Source organism: Telopea speciosissima, chromosome 9 (genome assembly GCF_018873765.1).
Source record: "Telopea speciosissima isolate NSW1024214 ecotype Mountain lineage chromosome 9, Tspe_v1, whole genome shotgun sequence".
NCBI lineage: Eukaryota > Viridiplantae > Streptophyta > Magnoliopsida > Proteales > Proteaceae > Telopea > Telopea speciosissima.
In genome coordinates this window covers 58698318-58705842 of record NC_057924.1, presented here as the reverse complement: position 1 = coordinate 58705842, position 7525 = coordinate 58698318, and positions in this window count along the sequence as shown.

Here is a 7525-nt window from a genome sequence, read left to right as displayed (position 1 = left end):
GGCTTCGCTAATGCTTGGATGTCTTTTGTAGGGGTTTTCCAAGGCCGTGGAGACCCTCCTCCGATTCAAGCGACTTCTGACCGAGAACCATTCCCTCGAGACTCAGGGCGACTTGGCCAACAAGGACGCTTGTGAGGCCATCCTAAGGCGTCGGGAGACCGTCGCAAAGCTCGACGAAGCCGAGGCCAAAGTCAAAAGCTTGAAGGAGGCGGCGGTGAAGTGGGGGGAAGAGGTCGAGGCCTTGAAGGCTCGGCTCGACCAAGCCAAGAAGAAGGCCAAGGACAACCTAGCGCATGCTCGAGCCGAGGCGGTTACCGAGTACCTTATGTCGAAGGAATATGCCCAGGTCTGCCATGAGATAAGGAAGCCACTGTATGGCGAGGGCTACGACACCGGCCGAGCCGACCTCCTGAAGGAAATAAAGGCCACCTATCCCTCCCTCAATCTTTCACGGTTTGATGATGACGCGACCACCGTGGTCGAGGAGTTGGGCGATATGCTGGGGTGGAGGTAGACTAGGCCGGCCTGACCGTGACCGTTCCCCAGGACGAGATCATCGAGGACGTCGTCGTCAAGGAGGTTGCCATCGAGGACCCTACTGTCGAGGACCCCCTCCACACCGCAGAGCTCTAGGCTCTCTTTTCTTCTTTTGATGTACACATCCCCCTGTGCGGGGTTTTGGATTTTTTTTTTTTTTGGGTATGTACTGGGCCGAGCTGCCCTCTTTTTGTAACCATATCGGGCTGTCAGCCTTTAATGAATATAAAACTTTCTTTTATGAATTGTCTAAGTGTTTGAGCTCGGCACTCGTTTGCCTTTCTTTCCTTGCATATGTTGTTCTTAATTGTCTGTGTGTCGTGGCTGGGCTGTCGATCCAGTTCCTGAGCCGAGCTCAGTGCCTTAACAAAATTCGCTTAGCTTTTGTTTGTGTTCAGCTCAGTCAGGGACTGGTCTTATGATTTGATTGTCAACCTATGAGGGTCGGTCTTTGACGTCGGTCAGGTCTATGAGGACCGGTCTTATGACTTGATTGCTGACCTATGAGGGTCGGTCTTTTAAGGTTAGCCAGGTCTATGAGGACTGATCTTATGACTTGATTGCCGACCTATGAGGGTCGGTCTTTGACGTCGGTCAGGTCTATGAGGACCGGTCTTATGACTTGATTTCCGACTTATGAGGGTCGGTCTTTGACGTCGGCCAGGTCTATGAGGACGGGTCTTATGACTTGATTGCCGACTTATGATGGTCGGTCTTTTGAGGTCGGCTAGGTCTATGAAGATCGGTCTTATGACTTGATTATCGACCTATAAGGGTCGATCTTTGACATCGGCCAGGTCTATGAGGACCGGTCTTATGACTTGACTGCCGACCTATAAGGGTCAGTCTTTGACGTCGGCCAGATCTATGACTGGTCTTATGACTCGGCATGCTTGGAGTTTGAAAGTACACTAAGTAGTGGAGAAAGACTTTATTTTATTGAATCATGAACGTCGAGGCCGAAGCCCTGTACAAAAATACTCGTCATAAGCTGTGCCGAGCAGAATACTTGAGAAAATTACTGAAAAAATTTCTTCAAATTTTTTGAGTTCTAAGGCCTCGGTACCTTCTTGCCCCCCGGAGTCTGCAAGCGATACGTCCCTGGGCAAATTTACTTGGAGACTATGTATGGGCCTTCCCAATTTGGTGCCAACTTTCCTTGCTGCCTTGGCTAGGACGCGCTGAGCTTTTTGAGGATGAGGTCCCCTTGGCGGAAGTGTCGCTCCTGCACCCTCGAGTCGTGGTACTTTGCCGTCTTCTGTTTGTAAGCCGTGTTTCGGAGTAGGGCATTTTCTCGAACTTCGTCAAGGAAATCAAGGTTGGCTCTTAGCCCATCTTCGTAGGTCTTCTCATCACAGTTGAGCACTCTATAGGACGATGCCTTGACCTCGACCGGGGTGAGGGCTTCGGTCCCATATGCTAGCCGAAAAGGACTCTCCCTGGTCGATGTTCTCATGGTTGTCCGATATGCCCATAGGACGTTCGACAGCTCTTCCACCCATCTTCCTTTAGCTTCATCCAATCTTCTTTTGATCCCCGCAAGTAGTGTTTGGTTTGACACCTCCACTTGCCCATTGGCTTATGGATGAGCTACCGAGACCGGGCAAAAATCGATGTAGAAGTGCTTGCAAAACTCTCGGAAGCTCGGATTGTTGAACTGTGCACCGTTGTCAGTGATGAGCACTTTGGGTAGTCCCAACCGATAGATCACCTTATCTCGAAAGAATTTCTCCATGCTCTTCTCGATGATGGTGGCCAGGGGCTCGGCCTCAACCCACTTAGTGAAGTAGTCGATGGCAACGACCATGTATTTCTGATTTTTGGAAGCTGGGGTGATGTCTCCAAGTATATCCATCCCCCACATAGCGAAAGGAATTGGACTCAGTATAGAGGTCAGCTTGGTTGTTGGTCGACTTGGCACTGGTGCGAAGAGTTGACACTTCTCGCACGTCTTCACATACTTCATGGCCTCTTCTTGCATTCTCGGCCAGTAGAAACCTTGTCGTAATATCTTATATGCTAGAGCTTGGCTGCCCATGTGGCTCCCGTATATTCCTTCGTGCACCTTGGCTAGGGTGTACTCAGCCCCCTTCGGCCAGAGGCATCGGAGAAGGGGTGCTGAGATGGCTTTCTCATAGAGCACTCCGTCGATCATGGTGTACTTGGTAGCTCAGATTTTGACTTTCCTCGCTTCTTCCCGATCTTCCTGGAGCTGGTCATTCTTCAAGTAGTTTACAATGGGATCCATCCAGGTCGGCCCGTCCTCCTCAATGTGTTTGACGATTTCTTCTTGCAAGGATGGCTTCTCTAGAAGCTCGATGTACACTGATCGGCTCAGATTTGGGAGGTCAGCCTCGGCCAACCTAGACAGGGTGCATGTCCACCACGATGTTCTCTTTCCTCGGTACTCGGGTCATCTCAAAGTGGTCAAGCTCAGAAATCAACTCCCGTGCTTGACTTAAGTAGGCTATCATTCTTTCGTCTTTCGCCTCATAGTCTTCGTTGACCTGGTTGACCATAAGTTACGAATCTCCTCGTACCCTCAATTGCTTGACGCCTATAGCCTTGCTGACTCGGAGTCCGGCCAGGAGGGCCTCATACTCGGCCTCATTGTTTGAGGCTGGGAACTTGAACCTTAGGGCATATTGGACGCGAAAGCCCTCGGGACTCATCAGGATCAACCCAGCCCCGCTTCCTCCGGGGTTCCTTGAGCCGTCAACGTGCATGGTCCAAGTCGGGTCGGCCTTAGCTTCTGCATTAGCATCTTCTATTGTCTTCTCTTCTTTGACCTCGATGTCGAGTCCTCGGGCGATAGCTTATATCGCAGTCCTCGGGCGATAGCTTATATCGTACTCACTCAGCTCAACCGCCCAGGTGATCAGCCGACCTGACACGTCGGGCTTGTGTAATATCTTCTTAAGAGGTTGGTTGGTCAGTACCGCGATCGAATGAGCTTAGAAGTATGGCCTTAGCTTTCTCATGGCCGTGACAAGAGTGAATGCTACCTTCTCGAACTTGGAGTATCTCGTTTCGGCGTTGACAAGAACATGGCTGATGTAGTGTATGGGCTTCTGAGCTCGACCTTCTTCCCTAACCAACACCGCATTGACCGCCATCGGGGTAGCGGCTAGGTAAACTTGAAGCTCTTCTTTTGGCTTGGATCGGCTGAGAAGAGGCGAGTTCTCCAAGTATTTCTTCAGCTCTTTAAAAGCTTATTGACATTCGTCCGACGAAATGAAGTCCTTCGGGTTCCGGATGTTCTTGAGGGCCTTGAAGAACGACAAGCATTTGTCGCCCGACCTCAACGTGAATCGTGCCAACACCGCCACTTATCCGTTTAGCCTTTGTACTTCTCGGATCGTCCTTGGAGGGCTCATCTCTTGGATGGCCTTGATTTTCGTCGGATTGGCTTCAATGCCTCTGACGGAGACCATGAAGCCGAGGAACTTTCCCGAGGTCACGCTGAATGCACACTTGGCGGGGTTCAGTTTCATTTGGTTCTTCCTTAGCACGCCGAAGGCCTCTTCCAGGTCGGCCAAGTGGTGCTCTGCCTTTAAGCTCTTCACTAACATGTCGTCCACGTAGACTTCTATGTTTCTTCCGATCTGCTCGCGAAATATATAGTTCACCAGTTGTTGATATGTTGCTCCGGCGTTCTTCAACCTGAACGGCATGACCTTGTAACAGAAATTTTCTTGGTCAGTTCGAAATGCTGTGTATGACTCATCCTCCTCATGCATCATGATTTGGTTGTAGTCGGAGTACGCGTCCATGAAGCTCAACATTTCATGCCCCACCGTGGCCTCAATTAAGAGATCAATCCGAGGTAACGGGTACTCGTCCTTTGGGCAAGCCTTGTTAAGGTCGGTGTAGTTGACGCACATCCTCCATTTCCCGTTCAGCTTGGGAACCATAACGACATTCACCAACCAAGTTGGGAATTTTTCTTCTCGGATGAACCCTGATCGGTGGAGCTTCTCCACCTCCTCTTTGATCACGACTTGTCGATCAAGGGCGTAGTTCCTTCTCTTCTGTTGGATCGGCTTTCGACTCGGATCCACGTGGAGGCAGTGCTCAGCTATATGCCTTGGTATGCCCGGTATGTCGGCGGCTGACCAGGCGAAGACATCGGCATTCGCCCTTAAGAATTTTCCTAGCCGACTCTTTTGTTCTTCACTCAACAATGACCCGAGTTATACTGTCTTCATCGGATCTTCATCCCTGAGGGAGAACGGGATGAGGTCTTCTACAGGTCTTCCGCGTCTTTCTATGAGCTCATCTTGCTGGTCTTCAGGGAGGTGTTTGATGCACATCACCATTCCTCGGACGTTTCCTTTGTTTTGCTTGACAAATGTAGCGTAACATTCCTGAGCTTTCTTCTGGTCACCTCGGATTTCACCGATGTCGTTCTCAGTAGGGAACTTCATCTTCAAGTGCGTCAAAGAGATGATGGCTTGGAGAGCGGTCAATGATGGGCGGCCGAGTATGGCGTTGAAAGCCACCACCGATCGTACTGCCATGAATTTGACATGGATCGTCACTTGGCATGGGGTTTGACAGAACGTGACCAGTACGTCAATGGAGCCCTTGATCGTGGCGACAGCTCCCGAGAATCCATGGAGTGAGGTGCCTTCTGGCTTGAGCGCATCATTGCCGAAGCCGAATTGTTGATACGCGTCTAGCGACATAAGGTCCACGAACGTGCCCGTGTTGACCAATACCCGATGAGCGGGTCTTTTCGTAATTTCAACCTGCACCACCAAAGTATCATCGTGAGGTAAACTTATACCTTCGAGGTCGGCCTCGGTGAAGGAGATTGTCATCTCGGCTTTGACTTCTTGTTCGGCATCTCGGCGACCCCGACGAACCGTTCATTTGCCTTGCCTTTCCGAGCGGACTCTTGCTCGGGCCCTCCCAGGATAGTATATATGGGAGCTCCTTTGTCATTGCTAGGCCCAGACCCATCGTCTTTCTTATCGGCTCGGGCTTTATCCTCGTCATGCTCGGCTTGCCTATTCTCAGACCTCGGCTCAGCTCTCTTTTGGTCCCGGCCTTCAGGCCTTCGACATCTGCGGTCTTCTCGGCCTCCCTTAGTGTACCTCCTCAAGTGACCTGCCTTGATCAGCTCTTCGATTTCTCACTTTAGCTGATAGCAATCTTCGGTGTCATGACCGTTGTCTTTATGGAATAGACAATACTTGTTGGGGTTCCAGGATGACCCGGCCTGCATTAGCCGAGGTCGACGGATGTATCCGTCATCTTGGATTTGCATTAAGATCTCTTTTCGCAACTAGTTCAAAGGGGTGTAATCAGGACTCTGAGCTCGGTCTGACCTTTTGGCTCGATGGTCAGTCCTGGTCCTCTTCTCATCCTTTCGATCGTCGGTGGCCGACCTCTTCTTCTCTCCCTTGCTTTCAGTCATTTTTTGCGCTTGGAGCACCTCTGCCATATTTGCGAACTCATTACACCTTTCCAAGAGCTCGGCCATGTTTTTGGTTGGCTTTCGGGCCAAGTCCTTGATCAGGTCCATGTTGGTGAGTCCGTTGCTCATGGCCGTATGAGCCGTGGCCTCATCCAAATCCTTGATGTCTAAGGATTCCTTGTTGAAGCGGGAGACGAAGGCTCGGATCGACTCGTCAGACCTTTGTTTCACGTTGAGGAGGTTGACCGTCATCTTCTTATGTTTCATGCTACTCTGGAAGCGCGTGACGAAGGTGCAACAGAGCTGGGCAAAGCCTGTTATGGAGTTCGATGGCAACCAGGAGAACCATGAGGTCGTCGTGCCCTTGAGTGATGCAGGGAAATCCCAACAAGAGACAATCTCGGTTCCCCCGTACATGGTCATCATCGCATTGAAGTAGTTGATATGATCCATCGGGTCGATCGTCCCGTCATACCGGTCGAAGGGAGGTGGCTTGAACCCGGCCGATAGTGGCGCGGTCATGATCTCGGGAGGATAAGGGTGTCGTCCGACCAATGAATAGGCGTCCGGGGTCGCCTGTTTCTTCAATCCCTCCACCTGCTCGGCCAAGTCTCGTAGTCGCTTTTCCAGCTCAGTTTCAGGTGCTCGGCCGTTCAGCTTTCCACCTGGTACAAATTGTCCTGTTCAATTGGCTGAGGTCGGCCATTTTATCCTTCAGCTCAGGGTCGGTTTGCTCGATCGTCCCGTTGTGGTCGGCTCGGTCTGCACCATCCCTCCTTATTCTTCTTTCCACCTGGAAATTGGACCCACAGGGGCTCCTCTGTTGCTCTTCTCAGGGAGGCGGGCTTCGACGTCGGGGGCTATGGCGAGATCCTTCTCCTTACCTCGCGACACGTCTCCTATTTGGCCCGTTCCCTTATTCTCAGTTTCCCCTAGGCTGTCCGTCTTCTCCTAGCCGACCAAAAAATACCGACCTTCTCGCTACCGATGCCGTTGGTTCGATTTCTCGTCCTGCCCCTGGGCTCCAATGATGCTCTTGCTCATCCCGTCGAGCGCCCCTACTAGGTCATGGAGAAGGAGTTTTTTGACGAGACGAGTGTGATGACGTCGACTGGCTCGGCTCAGCCCGATGCCGGCCATCATTCTGCTGCAAGTTTCCCTCTACGCGCACCGGGGCTGGAGGGGGAGCGACCAGTGGTTGACCCATCAGCCCACCCCGGGCCATCTGGGTCATGAAAGTATATAGCATCTCGTTGGTGTGGAGCATCTGCAACTGCAAGTCCATAACTTGCTGGTTATTTACCTGGGCTTCGGGGTCCAAATTCTTCGGTAAGGGTGGCGGCGGTGGTAGGCTCAGCCGGTTGAAGTTTGGCTCGACCTATGCCCGGTCAACAGTTGCTGTGTCTAGCACACTTCCACCATTCCCACCCTCTGGCTTCTGAATTGGATTGGCCGCGATGCCCGTGCTGGGCTGCGCACCCCCTGCTCGAGGGGGTCTTCTGGTCGCGCCTTGTCGTGATGCTTCAGGGGGCGGTGATCGCCTCACCTGCGCAACGGGCTGTAGCT